We start from the raw sequence: 18,044 nt of genomic DNA on the forward strand, positions 1-18,044 counted from the left end.
CATCTCTCTTTCGTTCCATAAAAATAACCAAGAAAAGGGATGATGTGCCAAGTGCATTGCAAGTCCAGTTCCAGCAACAATATTTGTCATTATTTTTTTCCTGAACGGCTGAAGTGTCATGATGGCAAATGCTAAGAAATGGAAGAACATCACCAGCATCATTAGTACTTTAGGAATCAGATTCACCCTGACACCAAGACCTTGTAATATACAGACAGTTAAGCTGAAGACTACTACTTTGCCTATCTATCATCAACATCACTTTCTAAACTTTCCTGAGATTTTTTTGGGTAGATTCACCTATGTGAAAGGAAATACCCATCCAGGTTAACAAAACTGAGCAGAGAACTCATATGCCTAACTACTACTACCACCCTTATGAAAACTGTCATCATCTCATACCTCAGCTATTGCAATAACCTTCTGATTGGCCTCCTTACTTCGATTCTCTCCCCTCACTGTAGTTCAGCCTCCCCCTAGCTATGTAAACAAACTTCCTAAAGTTTAAGTCTGAGCACATCACGCCCTGCTCCAGTTCAATAAACTTCAAAGCTTCCCAATTACCATAAGGATCAAATATTAAAGCTTCTCTTTGAATACTAAAGTGCTTCATTACCTATTACCTGTCTATTTTTCCAATCTTCTTATACCCTAACTCTCCTGCATGTCCTCTGCAATCCAATGACACTGGTTTATTTGCTATCCTTCCATCTCCTAAAAATCTATGCATTTTTTGAGACTGTCCCCCATACTTGAAATTTTCCCTCCTTATTTCTATTTTCTGGTCTCCTTGGCTTCCTTTATGTCTTAACTAAAATGCCACCTTATACAAGAAGGCTTTTCTAGTTCCCCTTACTACCAGTGCCTTTCCTGAGATTATCGCCCATTTTATTCTGTACATGTCTTGCTATACATAGTTGTTTGCAGTTGGACTGTGAGCTCCTTGAAGGCAGGGACTGTTTTTGTTTTCCCTTGGATCCAGAGCACTTAAAACAGTGACTGACACATACATAGCAGGAACTTAATAAATGCTTATTGAAGTGTCTTGATCTTTTTATTAGACTACAAGCTTTTTGAAAACAAGAATTATATTTTCTCTTAAATATGAATCACCACTCTTACATTTTTGTTGTTCAGTCATTTCTGTTCTGACTCTTTACAATCCTATTTGGTGTTCTCAGCAGAAATACTAGAGTAGCTTGCCATTTTCTTCTCTAGATCATTTTACAGAGAAGGTACTGAGTCAAACAGAGTTAAGTGACTTTCCCAAGGTCACATTGCTAGTGTCTGAGGCCAGACTGGAACTTAAGGAGATACGACTTCCTGAATCCTGTGCCATCTAATTTCCATTTCATTACAAGATGTTAAAACTAGCTTAAGTAGCAGCTAGCTGATAGAGTGGATGGAGTACAGTGTCTAGAGAGAACAAAGGTCAATCCATGTCCTAACATGATGCCTCTCAATTGGAGGTGGGGGGAGAGGAACAGGATTAGAACCTAGATTCCTATTCTCAGCCCATCAATACTCTTTTCACTATCCTTTTCAGTCTAATATTATTTCAGTAGCCTTTGTAACAAGAACAAATTCCTAGCTAAAAAAGCAATACCCACAGCTCCGAGTCAAATGCTCAATTTTTATTATACATTAATTTTGTCCACTGCTTTGTTTCTGCTGGATGAGACTTTGTATTTTCTTTTAACTGTAAGCAAACATAAGTTAAGATAAAGAATCTAAAAAAGGATACAGAAGCAGGCATTTCAGATACAGATGTCAATATGTTCACTAGTGCTTTGGGGAAGGATCAAACTTAGTTGATGTTGGTTTATCTGCTTGTTAACATAGAGCTTTCTGAGATCTGTAACAGAAAATGGGGTACAGGACTAAAGCTACTCTCTGAAAGTAAATATTATTTCTCATCCTGTGGGTGTTCAGGGAAGACTAGTATCTCTGGAGTAACAAGCCCTTTTCAGGGATGTTTTCCTTCTTTGATGTCTACCTGCCAACTAACTCCTACCTGTGGCTCCAAAAAGCTACAGCATAAGGAGCATCCACACCCTGGTAAAACTGTCTCAACAGATGGGCTAAACTAGGTTGATGGTAACCAACAGCCTCAAACCCATTGGTGCATTAGGGAAACGCCTATCCAGACCTATGAAGGCAACCCCGGGCAGAAGGGATAAATGAGAACAATTTGTTCCAAAGGTCATGAAGGCAGCTGAAGCAGGTGCTGTGAAGTGCCCAGAGCTTGGTCACACATGCAAGAAATCAAGAACACTCACTACATCCTGGCCCATCACTAGGGATTTGGATGAATGAAAGAGAAAGTAAAGCTAAAGACTTTGTGTGATTCTGTATCACTTAAATACAATGTATGCTTGAGTCCAAAGACATCACCCAGTGATGCCATTTTGGTCCTTTCTAAGTATAAAGGACAACAACCAACCAATGATGATGAGGGATAACTCATAATCATGACTAAAACCCAGTTTGACAATTAACACTCAAGTTGTACATATTTGTTTCAAATTAATGGAAAGCCTAGGAGATAAAATGATATCAAATAAATTTTTAAAATAAAAGTACAAATAGCAAACATTTATTAAGCATACAAAAGAATACAGTGTCAAGTGCTTATAATACAAGCATGAAAAGTGGGAAGTTTATAATCTAATGGTTAGGGAAGTACAGATGTGATACATATAAAAATACCAATACTAAAGGATTGTATATGACAGAAGAAAATCTGATAAAATATTCCAAGGAAAGTTAAGGACGGAATGATTCAGTCAGTTAAGAAACCAGGCTTTGAATGAAGAAAAGAATTTCAAGGTTTACATGAAGATAATGTGTGGTACTGGCATGGGGGTCAGACTATGAAAATGATTAGAGGAGGGGCAGCTAAGTGCCCCTCAGTGGATAGAGAGTTAGGCCTGGAGACAGAAGTCCTGGGTTCAGATCTAATCTTAGACACTTGCTAGCTGTGAGACTCTGGACAAATCACTTAATCCTAGCCATTACTCTTCTGCCTTGGATATTTACATTTACATTTATTTAGAATCAATATTTATGTTGATTCTAAGATAGAAGGTAAGGGTTTTAAGAAAAAAAATAGAGACTAGGGAGCCACTGGAGCTTTTTGAGCAAGAAGGGACAGGAGTTAGTCCTATATATTAAGAAGATTATTTTGTCAAACTGTGAGAGGAATAGATTGGAAAGGAGAAGAGCCTAGGCAGAAGGAGACTATAATATTTTATAATAATAATGTAATATATTTCTATAATACTTATATATAAATAATTTAGAATATAATAAATTAATTTTATAATAGTTCAACTGAGAGGTGAGGAAGATCTGGCTTAGAGAAGAAACTGTGAGTAGAGAGGAAGGAAAAAATCATATAAAAAAGTCTAACAATATGTTAGTCTAACTAAAATATGGTAATAAGACTGAGATTTATCTGTGTGTTGTGTGCATTTCCCCCTTAGACTCTAAAGAGTTCCTTGAGAGCAGGGATTACCTCTTGCTTTTCTTTGCAGCCCTATAAAGTCAGCTAGGTTTTACAGTGGATAGAATACTGGAGCTAGAATCTGAAAAGCCTTTGAGTTGAAATTTAGCTTCAGATATTTACAAGTTTGTGAAGCTGAGCAAGTCACATTACCTTTGTATGTCTCAGTTTCCTCATTTGTAAAAGGGGGATTATGATAGCCCCTCCATACAGAATTGTTGTGAGGATCAAATGAGATAATATTTGTAGAACACTTAACACAGTCCATGGTCCACAGTAGGTGCTTAATAAATGCCCCATTTCTTTCCCTTCTTAACTTTCTTAACAGTATTTAGCACATAATAGGCATTAATAAATGCTGTCTTTCTGATTGACTTCACTCTCATATCCTCCTGCAAATTACTGATGTCCTAGTTTCCAAAATGATACTCAGATACAATTAAGCCAAACTAGAATGATGGCTAGGGTAAGGGCTGGATACAGAGGGAAGTATCTACTTATTTTGCGATACATAATGCTGTATTTCTTTATTCCTTGATCTTTACCAAATTACTTCCTTTAATTATTCCACATTTTGTTCTTCTATGCAGAGCTAGTATAGCTCTAACCTGGTATGCTTTTAATTTAAATATACAGTTGTGGAAAGTTTGAAGGTACTTGATGGAAGAAAGTATCTCTACTGGCCTCTAAACATGTAAATTCCTCACAGTCCTGGACTGGATCATGGTATGCCCTTACCATGCTGCTATACCCCACTACAAAGACACTATTTCCTTTCTCATGTCACTGGAATGCTGGAAGGTCTGAGAAAATGGTTTGAAGCTCCAAAAGGTTAATATTTTCCTTTTAGTACAAGCTGAATCCCTTTCCTTGAACAAAGAGCCTTTGGTTTCTAGTCTTCCAACCCTAAAGCCATGCATCCTGTGAGAGGATCAGTTTCTGAAACATCCATTTTAATTATCTTGGGTTGGAGTTGAATGAATGCAAAATCTTTTAGTGGCACCCAAATATCCTCATCTTGGTAGAGAATAATCCCCAAACATACTAAAGGGGGGGAAATGAACAGCTATAAGTTCAAATCCTCTAAAACTAAGGGTCAGAGAAAGAACTTTCCCTCCTCAAGGAAACTCTCTGAGAGTTTCTGCAAAAAAGAAAATGTCTCCTTCAAACAGATAGTGGGAAATCTTAGAAGCCTTTTCCATAATCAGAACCCAGGTATGTGACTTCATTTAAGTGTGTGTGTAGTAATAGCATTGGCTCAAGACACTAGGTTCAGTTAAAATAAATATTTTAAATCAAAGGGGTTTAATACTTGGACTCTTAGAGCCAAGGGTTCTTAATGCTTCTTTGTTGGGGACCCCTTTGGCAATCTGGCAAAGGCTATGGATCCTTCCTAATTGTGTTTTTGATGCATAAAAGTCATAGGATCCTGAATGAAATTAATTATGCTGAAATCAATTATCAACATTTAAAATAACAAAACAAATTAATAGATTCCAGGTTAAGAATCCTAAGCTTAGAGTATACAACGTTAAACAGACATAAATGTTATGTAACTAACAGAATGAATGATAAATCATCACACATTTTATACAAATAATTATTATTTGTATCCTAAGCACATGCATAATAATATTGAAAGAATTGTGGGTAAAAGAGGGATACATGGGCATACGTTGAGGCAGTTAGCTATTGGACTGGATAGAGTGCAGGACTTGAAATCAGGCAGACCTGAGTTGCAATTTGTCCTCATGTACGTACAAGGTGTTTGACCCTGGGCAAGCCATTTAACCTTTGCCTCAGTTTCCTCATCTGTAAATAAGAATAATACTTGCACTTACTTCCCAAAGTGGCTGTGAGGATCAAATGAGATAATATTTGTAAAGCACTTTGCAAACTTTAGAGTGCCATACAGATGCTAGTCTTATAAACTATTACTATTTTCTACCCTAGGTCTTTCTCCACATTGAAGAAATGGCATAGTACAACAGAATAAGCGGACCTGAGTTCAAATCCTGCCTCTGATCCTTGCTACCTATGCCACCTTAGGTAAATTGCTTAATTGCAGGAGGCTTCATTCTCCTATCTGTAAAAGGAGGCAGTTGGACTAGACAGTTTTAGAAGCTTCCCAACTTCATATCAATGATCCTAAGATTCCTAAGGTAAGCTGATTTGACCATGATGGCTGTGTTCAGTGGAGCATGAATAGCGCTTTCTTAGGTAGGTGCAGAAGAAACTAGGTGGCTCAGATACTTAGCTGTGTGATCCTGAACAAGTCACTTAACCCTGTTTGCCCTAATCCACTGGAGAAGGCAGATCACTTCAGTACCTTTGCCAAGAAAACCTCATGGACATTATGGTCCAAAAGGTCACAAAGAGTCAGATACAACTGAATAACAACAAGGTAGGTGCCAGAGATGTATGTGGAGTGGCTCATTAAGACTTGGTTATAAGGGGGGCAGCTGGGTAGTTCAGTGGATTGAGAGCCAGGCCTAGAAAAGGGAAGTCCTAGGTTCAAGTCTGGCCTCAGACACTTCCCAGCTGTATGACCCTGAGCAAGTCACTTGACCCCTATTGCCTACCCTTACTACTCTTCTGCCTTGGAGCCAATACACAGGATTGGCTCCAAGACAGAAGGTAAGGGTTTTAAAAAAAGACGTGGTTATAAGACATACCCAAACAGTATGGTAATAGAAATGTACTTCTGTTTTTTTTCTTACTCTTTAAAAAATAATATGAGATGCCTTTTGGAGAGGGTAGAGGACAGGGATACAAGATAATGATATAAATGATATAATGATAAAAAAATAAAAATCTATTTTTAAAAAGAGCTCCATGTCAGGCCTGGAGTCGAGAGGACCTCAGCTTAAATCTAGCTTCGGATACTTCCTGGCTGTGTGACTCTGGGCAAGTCACTAAACCCAGATTGCTTAACCCTTGTTGCTCTTCTGTCTTAGAATTTACACTAAGACAGAAATAAAGGGAGAGAGGGAGGAAGGAAGGAAGGAAGGAAGGGAGCAAAGAGAGAGATGGAAAGAGAGAGAAAGAGAGAGAGAGAGAGAGACAGAGAGAGAGAGAGAGACAGAGAGAGAGAGAGAGAGAGACACAGAGAGAGAGAGAGAGAGACAGAGAGAGACAGAGAGGCTTATTAAATCCACTTTATTTTTTGTTCTCATAAAAAGAACCAGACTTGTCAGTCTTATTTCCTCTTGCTCTTCCCAACAGAGCCAAGCTTTTCCAAGTAAATGCTGGCAACTTTATACCTGAGCTTCAATAATCTTTCCTTTCAAAGATCCTGTAACAAAGTGGAAGCCCAGCCTAATGGACAGCAGACCTGCCTCAGAATCAAGAAGACCCAGTGATTCAGGTCCAATCTCTGACTCACCCTAATTGTATGACCCTGAGGAAGCTGTTTAACCTCTCAGTGTCTGGGGCACTAAGACTAAAAGTTACTTGTTGCTGAGAGGTGCCAATTTGCACTGGTAGAGGGTCCTTCACTGGGAATTTTCCCCATGCCACTGAAATCTCAGGTCTACACACCAGTCAAATGACAATGGCTTTGGGTATAAAGATTCCATAATTAAGACAGAGGACATTGGGGGCAGCTGGGTAGCTCAGTGGTTTGAGAAGCCTAGAGACTGGGAGGTCCTAAGTTCAAATCTGGCCTCAGACACTTCCCAGCCGTGTGACCCTGGGCAAGTCACTTAACACCCATTGCCTAGCCCTTACCACTCTTCTGGCTTGGAGCCAATACACAGTATTGACTCCAAGAGATAAGGTAAGGGTTTAATTTTTTTAAAAAAAGGACAGAGGACAAAGAATCAACAAAAAGAGATCTGGGGGAAGGAGGAATGCTATTTGAGATCCATCTTTTTTTTCTAAAAAATAATGTACATGATTTTACAAACCTTATAAATTGGGACATCAACCCTCTGTAGTCTGCTAATGATGTTCATCTTCATTTTTCCATATGTGGCTGCAACCAGATGAATCCTAGAAATCTGACTCATCTACTGCCTTGTTAATATGTGATACTGGACAGGTTACTTTCTCTGTCCTTCCATCTGGGCCTCAGGTCTGCATTTGTTAAATGAGGTGATTCTACAAAATGATCTCTATAAAGTTCCTTTCTATTTTCTAATATTCTATATCTACTACCAATACTTTGTCAATAATCGTAACCTCAAAATGGCTTCTCCTTGCCAGCTATCTCACACTTGGGCTACCTCCCCCACATTTCATGGCCAGTGGAGTTTTTTCAGTTTTTAGTATGAGGAAAGGAAGAGGAAAATGGCTTTGTAATTTATTTGCTATAAGAAACTACCTATGAGGAAACTCTGCTAATGCAGATCAGCATATATAACATAAAATATTCTTGTTGTTCAGTCTTTTAAGTTGTGACAAACTTCTTATAATCCCATTTGGGTTTTCTTGGCAGTGATACTGAAGTGATTTGCCATTTCCTTCTCCAGCTCATTTTATAGATGTGGAAACTGAGGTAAACAGGGTTAAGTGACTTTCCCAGGGTCACATAGTTCATAAATATCTGAGGCCAGAGTTAAACTCAGGAAAACTTATCCTCCTGACTCCAAGACTGGCATTCAATCTACTGTGCCACCTAGATGCCCCAAATTATTATTATCCTAAGGCAAACATGATTAGAAAAATAATTATACTGCATTTCCTACCCCAAAACATATAATATATAAAAATAAGTCTTTTAGTTGATAGCTCATCTATCCATTGGTATATGATCTATAATTGAAGAACTAAAAAGACCAGATAACTGGTCCAAACTATCTTTGGAAGATTTTGGGAATAATACAAAATCTATAGAGGTGTCAGGAAAGCCTGGGCTCAGGAGGGGGTATACCCAGTGAAAAACTTCCTTTCCAAAGCAAATCATCCCCAATCAACACCTTCTCACCAACTTAGAGTCTTAAAGAGTTGTTGAGAATACTGAGAAATTAAGTAATATACACAAGTTCACATACCTAGCATGCATCTAAGGCCCATCTTCTTGATTCTGAGGCTATTTCTCTACCTAGTGTCCAAACACAAATTGTGTGCTAGCCAAAATAGTTGTAGGTCTTTGGTTAAATTATTTCCAAAGCCAAAGGGTAGGTTTTTATGTAGCCAGTTGTCCAGTCTCTTCCCTTCAAGACATTCATTCACTTTTGTCCTCGCTCCTTTGATTTTTTTTTGTGCTATTTTCCTACTTGATTCTGGTCCTAAAGAGTTCAAAAAATGATTTTAAATAGAATTTAACTGACCACAGAAATACCAAGAATGATAACTACCTTGTTCACAATAGACTGGTCCTGTACAAAAATTATCCCTTTGTCCTTATCATATTGTAAGCTTCAAGTTCTTCACTCCAATGTCTCCCAATTCTTTAGATTTCTTCAGCTATCACTGTAATTAAATATTCATCTTTCCATTGGTTTGCTCTAATTCTATGAAAGATTAGCTTGCAAAAATCACTGTTTCTGTTTGTTTTATTTTCTGCCCACATTTCCAACTTTTTTGTGGTGTTCTTTATACCTACATAATGCTAAGTTTGAAAGTGTTGTATTAAAACCTCAAGATGAAGATTTGAAGAAGGCAGGAGACTGGAGTCACCAATCAATATCTTTTAGAAAAAGCACTTCAAACAAATTTTCTGCATGATTATTTTCAAATCCAAAGCTATCTGTTTTTTTATGAAGAAATCAAAAGTGCTTAATGTTGTTTAACACAAAATATAACAATGTTTCCTTCTTTTATCCATTGATTCACCCTTTTGAGAATTTCTTATTGTAAATTATGTCCATTTATTTTCCTCTTTTCCTTGTTTTCTCAAATTATAATTGTTCTCTACCTCTTAAAATAACTTATATAACTTCTTGCATTTACTTTTCACCAGAACAATTTGATTTACACCCCCCCCCACTGTCAATAGACTTTAAGCTCTTTGCAGACAGTGACTCACTGCTCTTTTTTAAAACCTTTGCCTTCCACCTTAGAATCAATACTGTGTATTGATTCCAAGGCAAAGGGATGAGTGGTAAGGGCTAGGCAATGGGAATTAAGTGACTTGCCCAGGGTCACTCATTTAGAAAGTGTTTGAGGTCACATTTGAACCCAGGACCTACTGATTGCTTTTTGTTTACCTTCTGCCTAGCATAATACCATGAATGTAGTTGGTATTTATAAACATTTGCTGAATTGAAATGAATCCATTTTAGGAGTAAATTGAAAAAAATCACACATTGGTTTGTTACTCAGTAGGGGAAAATTATGTTTTTCTCAGACTGAAAATAATGCAGCATCATATTTACCCTCTCCCCCCACTCCATTTTCTATTTCTTCTCTAGAACTCCACGACTTTTCAAATAAAATTCTTGGGGAATTTCACTATGTAATTTATGCCTATCATCTTGACCCAGAAAATAGAAGAAGAAATACATTGATAAACACTTCTCAATTATGGAATAGGCGTATATTGTTTTCAAGCAAAGGAGTTTCTCGACATTATCAAGCAACTTGACAAAACCCTTACAATTTGTTCAATATTTTGGATGCAATTCTTAGAATTTAAAATGTTTCATCCTCAAATAATAGAGACAATGATGCTACTATTCTGAGAAACCCAACAGTCCAACTCATCTCTCTGTTTCTCATTTTGTTGTCAAGTAACTAAGCAATAAGAGTTTATTCCTCATTACAAAGTTTGTCGCACTGAAGTGTTAACCTCGTCCTCAGAATACTTGGAACTTTTGCCTTAACACAGATTCAAGGAGGTTCACAGTACCAGATTTCCATACGGGTAATTATACTAGCAGCTGTCTCCCTTTGCTGGTCCTTATGTTTAAGAAGAAAATCCTAAGGGGCACTCATTTGGAGTCAGTCTTTAATCACAGACCTAATGTCAAGAGATGAAGAGAGCCCTATTGTTGGCGCACGGGGTTCCTGATTAAGCCCTTGCTTTCTATCCTCCCTAAGTCAAAAACTTGGCATACAGATATAATTGCTAAATAACTAGTTGCTCATCCAGACAACAGCTCAGGTGAGGCTCAGCAAACGTTGAAAGGAGATATTCATACAAAGATGAGGGAATCAGGGAAAATGGATACAGGAAAATCATCCCCGTAACTGGGTGAATTTACATGCCCAACATGAGTAAAGTAAGGTGGGTTTTTATAGGAAAAACTTAAGTCAAACAAAAGCAAGCATTGATGGTAGCAAGTGGGGAGTTCAGACTTGGGTTGTGGGTCAAGGTTCAGATCTAGTGCAAACTAACTGGTGGGAGAAGGGAGAGAGGGAAAGAAGGGGGAAATGGAAGCTAGTTGATGAAGCCAACTGAAACTCCCTAAATCCTTGGAAAGGTCTAACTAGATTGCATAGTGAATACAGTGCCTGACCTGGAGTCAGGAATACATCTTCCTGGGTTCAATTCTGGCCCCTGACATGTACTAGCTAGGTGACCCTGACCAAGGCACTTAACCCTGTTTGCCTCAATTTCTTCATCTAGAAAATGAGCTGGACAAAGAAATAGTAAACCACCAGTATCTGTGCTGAAAAAACCCCAAATGGGTAAATCCTTGGGAAAAGAGGCTTCTGCATTTATACAGTCATTTATGACAAGATGATTTGAGTTTTTTTGAGTTTCCTAAGTATTTCTTCATTTATAGTAAATCAAGAAGACTATTTATATATTCCTTACAATTACATTGCACCCCACCCCAAAGATTACAGAGAGTTTAGCTCAATAAACCTCTGAGAAGCTGGCAGATTATGCAAGTACCATCTCATTTTACATATGAAGAGACTGAGGCACAAAAAAAGAGCATGATCATAAAGCATTATTCTAGTATTCTCTTCCCGATACCACAGCGTTCCCCCATTAGCTATATTCTAAGTCCACCCTGCAGAGGCCTATACAAAAGAGAAAGTGGACTCCATGTTTTCATAGAACAAATCAGCCACTAAGAATTTGTTAAGTATAGCTCCATGTTAGATCCTGGGTATGCAAAGTCAGAAATGAAACAATCACTGGTTTTAAGGAGCCAGCAATGGCTCCCTATATAAAGAAGAAAAAATATGCAAAATAATGGAAGATCATCCCTTTTCCTGAGTCATTTTTGTAGTATCCTGATCTTGGTGGATTTAGGTAATTTCCTAACATGTCTGAGGTGGTTGGGAGAGATAAGATCAGGCCATAATCTTCCTACTTCAGGTAGTAAGTTCATTTCCATATAAAGATCTGTTCAAATCTGGTTTGGTGAACAGAAGGGGGTAATTTTCTTTCATTTAGAAACCATTTAAAGAATGGCTTGCTTGGGTCATCTATAATAGTGAAGAATTCAGAGAACTTAGCTAAATTAAATTCTGAAATCAAAATCTTCCTCATATGTAAATCTGATCACCACTACTTTAAAAAAAAGAAAACTCTTCTTTTTGCCTACAAAATGTCATTTCTGTAGTCATTTCCATCTACCTAAATCTTATCTATCCTTCAAGAGCTGGCACAAAGGTTATCACTTCCATGATTCCTTCCCTGATCTCAGGATTCTCATATCAATTTTTATGCACATCTTGTGCACTGCTTTATACCAGTTTTGGCGCATATTTTTGTCCACTCTCTACTCATGAATGCCTTTTTGGTTTGTGAACATGGGCATATGACAATCTCTCAGGCTCAGTTTCCTCATCTACAAATTAGAGGGTTAGACCAAGTGATTGCTAAGATCACTGTCCATCTCTGCCACCACTATTGAGTTATAATTTATGATCCTACTTTTTTATACCAAAATCCCATAGAAGTATCTTCATGTGGAAAAATAAAGATTCTACCACCTAAGCATCTCTCCCACCTATCTCCTCCTTTCTATCCCTGTGCTACTGTACCTGTTCTGTCCTTCGTTGATGCTGCTTTGTAAGTATTCATTTACCATTGTAAAATATTTCTTGTTCATACCCTACAGGCAGGGCGGCATCGTAGAAAAGAGAGGCTAGGCAGAGACTTGAGAGCTCTCAACTCAAATGATTCTTCAATCACTTACTAGCTATGTGACCCTGGGTAAGCCACCTAATTTCACAAAACCTCAGTTTCCTTATCCATAAGATAGCAATGATCACATTTGTACTCCCACCATGACAGATTATAGGAAAGATCATATGAATCCTTCAAACCCAAAATTTCAGAGTTGGAAAGAACCATCTTGGATTCATATATTTTCAAAATAAACTTTTTTAAGAAAAAAATTAACTTTTCTGTGGCAAAATGTAATAGAAGAGAACAAAAGTTCGGATATTTCAATTCTCCAACATAAAACTAACTAACCCTGTATAATACTCACTAAATACTAACTCTAATAATAATTAACCCCATATTCAGTTAGGTTTCAGAAATGCAATGATTTTAGAGAAAATGGTTGCCCGTGTGGAATGTTTTACTTGAATACTGCCCTATTAAATACTGTTTGAACTATGTGGAATATTTGTAAGTCAGGGATTTCTTGTTTTGAACAGAATCTGAATTGTATGTGGAGAAAAACATTTTAAACCCTTGAGATAAAGGTTTTTAAGACTGTTGTCTCAAAGTAATTAAATTCATTTTCCTTAGGCATGTTTTTGCTACAATAGGCCCTCTCTGTTATGAAGACATATTGTGTCTATTGCCAGCTCCTGGCTCCACCCAAAGGAAGGCCAACAGTACACTAATATGACATTAAAATTAAATTTACTCAGACCAAAGTCAGGAAATTCAAACCTAAGATACCCATAATAGGGAAGAGTTAATGCATTTTGGGGGACTAAGGCCATGACTGCCAAGATGATTTTTTTGAAATTTGGGTTTCACAGTTCTCAAAGATTCAAAACAAAAGCCAGAATCTGCAATTTGTCCCTTCTGTCCCATGTACACTTGTTATGGTGTCTAGAGACTGTCGTTCATCAGAATTCAAAGGTCTTTCCTCTTTAAATTCCTCACCCACAATCTTACTCCTAAATTCATTAAACTGTTAACGTTTTTCCAAAACATTTGTCACAGAATTATAAAGTGCTGGGCTTAGAATTAGGAAGATCTGAGTTCAAATCAAGCCTCAGACACTTAACCAGCTTTGTGAGCCGGAGGCTAGTCATTTCACTCCATTTGTCCAATTTCTTCATGTATAAAATGAGGATAATGATAGCACCTATCTCACAAGAATATCATGAGAATCAAATGAAATAATATTTGTAAAATTTTAGCACAGTGTCTAGTTTATTGCTGTTCAATCATTCAGTCACATCCAAGTCTTTCTGATTCCATTTGAGGTTTTCTTGGCAAAGATACTAGAGTGGTCTGCCATTTCTTTCTCTATCTCATTTTACAGAGAGGAACTGAGGCCAAACAGGGTCACACCACTAGCGAGTATCTGAGATCGGATTTGAACTCAGTTCTTCTTGACTCTAGGCCTAGCAATTTATCCGCTGAACCACCTAGCTGCCTCCTAATATATATGCTCAATATGCCTAGCATATAATAGGTATTTAATAAACACTTCTCTCTCTTCTCCCTCCCTTTTCCCTTCTCTACCAGCCTTCATCTAGGCCTTTTAGACATACAAATAATAGTCCCTCACACTTAGAAGGTAGTTTAGAGATTTAGTCCCTCACAATCAAGAATCTCATCTCCACAAACCCAAACAAATGACAATCTTTGATTCACATGAAGCCCTCCAGCAACCTCACTACCCTCCACTCCACTTCCCCCAAAAAGTCCATCCACTTGTGATCAACTCGAGTTGTTAGTTTTTCCTATTATGAATTAAAATATGAATCCCTGGGATTTCCACCTATCAGTCCTACTTTTTTTCTGTTTCCAGGGAGAAAAAGCCTCATCTCCCTTCCATATGACAATTCATTTTATAGATGAGGAAAGACATAAAAGAATGAAATAAGTATAATATATAGTGCTTTAAGATTTATGAAATACTTTATATCCATTATCCCATTTAAGCCTCAAGCACTCCTAATATTTTTACCATTTTATAGATGAGGAAACTGGGGAACAGAAAGATACCAAAGCAAGTAAGTATTTGGGGCATAATTTAAACTCAGATACTGCTGACTTTAATTCAGGCACTCTATTATACTATGCTGATTCTGAAAGGAAAAAGTAGCACATATATAAAGGAAGTAATACTGAAGAAAAGAATTTTAGAGCTAGAAGGTATCCAGCCTCCTCATTTCAAGGATGTGGAAACTAACCTACAGAGATAAAGGGACTTTGCCTAAAGTCACACGGTTAGTGGCATAGCAAAGACTAGAAGCCAAGGTCATCTAACTTCCAATCCTTTTCTCCCTCCACTTCATCCTGCTGCTGACTACAAGGTAGGGTTCCACCAACCACTGTCCTATGTGCCAATCAATGTCACCATTAATGCATGTTACCTAATCTTGATCTAACCCAGTTCCTAAATTAACACTTCAGTATCATCTTAAGTCACTATGGCCAAATGTTGTTTGCTATCCTTTTCTACAAAATCCATCATCTTATTCTATGCTCCTACTATCAACTCCTTAGCCTAGGTTTTAGGCTTTTAGACTCAAACTATACTCTGGTTTTCACATTAACTAATCAACTTATGCCCTTTTCTGTGACTGAGAACTAGTTGGCCACAAAGCTAGAAACAAGGGGAAAAAGCTAAAATGAGGTAAATGGGTTGGAGGAAGGGAAAACGTCCTAGCAATTAGAACTGTTTCAATGTGGAATGGGCTGTATTGGGAGGGAATAAACCCATTCACTTGAGTGGGCTAAGGCTATAGGAAAACCTAAGAGAAACTCTGCAGAGGGGATCTCTTTTCTTTTTTTCTCTTCCAAATGTGCAATTATCAATAATATGGAAATAGGTCTTGATCAATGACACATGAAGAAACCAGTGGAAATGTGTATCGGCTATGGGGGTGGGGGGGTAGGGTTGGGGGATGGAGGGGAGAGTAAGAACATGAACCATGTAACCATGGAAACATTTTTTTCTAAAAATAAAAACGACTCAGTATAAAAAATAATTTTTTTATTTTTATATTTATTTTTTATAGTTTCAAATTCTGTCTCCTTTTTTTTATTTTTTTATTTTTTATTTTTTTATTTATTTTTAATAGTTTCAAATTCTGTCTCCTTCTAGCCCTTCCCAATCCAATACACGTTGAGAAGACAAGAAATGATTCTCATTATATATGTAAAGTTATGTAAAACATACTTCCATATTAACCATGATGACAAAAAAAAGCAAGAAAAATAAGAGAGTGAGAGGAAAAAAGATGCTCCCAACCTGCACTTAAGAGTTCTCTCTCTGGAGGTGGATAGCATTTTTCATCATGACTCCTTTGGAATTGGCATGGACCATTGTATTGATTAGAGTAGCTAAGCCTTTCACAGTTGATTGATGTTATAATATTGCTGTTACTATGTACAAACTTCTCTTGCTTTTTATATCAGTTCATATAAATCTTCTCAGGTTTTTCTGAAACCATTCTGTTCATCATTTCGTATGGTATGATAAGATTCCATCACAATCGTAAACCACCACTTGTTCAGCTATTCCTCAATTGATGGACATTTTAAGTTGTTATTATTTTAAAGTATTTAACCATTTACAGGTTAAATTATATGAACTCTGAGGTTCTTTCTAACTGAATTTCTAATATTCTGTGCAATGTTCATCTTCTCCAACCAATTCAAAATAGCTCCGAAAAATTGTTTTTTATTCTTATCTCTTTAACTTCATCTTTCACTTACATAGAAGAGAATTCAATTAACATCAAGTCCAAATGTGTTCCTCAGTTTCAAGACTTTGGAAATTGGGCCAACACTAACTACTCTTTGTAGCTCATATATTCTCTCTGTAACTATTGTTCCCATTTTCTGGTCCCTTTCCATTCATTCTTCTTGGCTAAACCTAATTCTCAAAATAATCTCTACAGTTGCTTGTTTGTTTGCCTCTTTCCTTTCATTGAAATCTCACTTCAAAATCTCCTCCAGAGTTCACCATGGTCAACTGTAAACTAATGGGGAGAAAAAGATATAAAGTGGAAAACAAAACCCTCTCAAATGAAAGAATAGGAATAGCAACTGTCTCCCTTTCCTCCCATAACTTCCCCTCTTCTCTTCCAAAAAAGACGTATTTCTATCTCTTTTGACTTCGTTGCCATGCAAATGCTATAAGAATAAAGTGAGTGTGTTACTTTTTATTCACAATACCTATTCTGGACTCAAATAAATGGAAACTGAAAAACAGTGATGAAGTCATAAGTTTTTAGCTAGAGAAAATAACTACATTAATTTTTAATAAACCCTTACCTTCCATCTTAGAATCAACAGTGTGTATTGATTCCAAGTTACAAAAAGCGGTAAGGGCTAGGCAATGGGGGTTAAGTGACTTGCTCAAAGACACATAGCTAGGATGTGTCAGAAGCCAGATTTGAACCAAGGGTCTCCTTGTCTCCAGGCCTGGCTTTCAATCCACTGAGATACCTAGTTACCCCCCCCCAATTAATTATTTTTAATACTTATATTTTGTGCAATTTTTACAATCCAAAATAATTCAAAGCTATCAGCAGTAATATACTCAAAGGAGCCCTCAGAATGTCTGAAGTTCCAAATAAATACAAAGCACAAAATTTAAGATAAAAGATTAATTTCTTCTTTCTAAAAAGAGTAATACTATTCCTCTTTCACTGCTCAAGTGTCCCTATCTAAGGACTCTTTTCAAGGAGAGTAGTGCATCTCCTTGGAGCCCAATCTCATCCAATATAATAAACATTTATTAAGCATTAACTCAGTGTCCTAGGTACTGAGAATACAAAGAAAACAAAACAGCCCTTAATCTCAAATACTTTATGTTCTACTAAGGGGAATACAGCATCAATCAATAAATATGTACTTATTCTATGCCCAGCATTGTACTTAAGTGCTGGAGTTAAAAAGTCCTGATCTCAAGATACTTAAATTCTGGAGGACGGAGGGAATGTGAAGGTATACAAGTAAATATATATGAACTACACAACAAAGTACACTAAGTAGTTGGATAGAGAAAGTCCTAGTAGCTAGAGGAATTGGGAAAGGCAGAATGTGGATCTTGAGCTGAATATTAAAGATCATCTTTCAAAGCTGATTATTATCACAACATCACTGTTACTATGTACAAAGTTCACCTCACTTTGTATTAGTTCATTTAAGTCTTCCCGGGTTTTTCTGAAACCATCCAGTTCATCATTGCTTATACCACAATAGTATTCCATCATAATCATGAACTACAACTCGTTCAGCTATGCCCCAATTAATGGGTGTCAGGGGGATCTTTTCACAAATACAGCAATTCTAAGGGAATACAATCTAGTCACTGTATGTGGGGATAAGGATGGAACAGAGGTAAAGTGATGGGAGTGGGCAAGTCCAATGTGTAAACTAGTGAGGTCAACCAACATGAGGCAAGGATGGGAGGAGAAGTATAAGAAAATTGGAAAGGCAAGAAAGATTAAGTTGTGGAATGTTTTAAATGTTAAAGAGAAC

The sequence above is a fragment of the Gracilinanus agilis genome, chromosome 1, assembly GCF_016433145.1.
Source record: "Gracilinanus agilis isolate LMUSP501 chromosome 1, AgileGrace, whole genome shotgun sequence".
NCBI classification, from domain to species: domain Eukaryota; kingdom Metazoa; phylum Chordata; class Mammalia; order Didelphimorphia; family Didelphidae; genus Gracilinanus; species Gracilinanus agilis.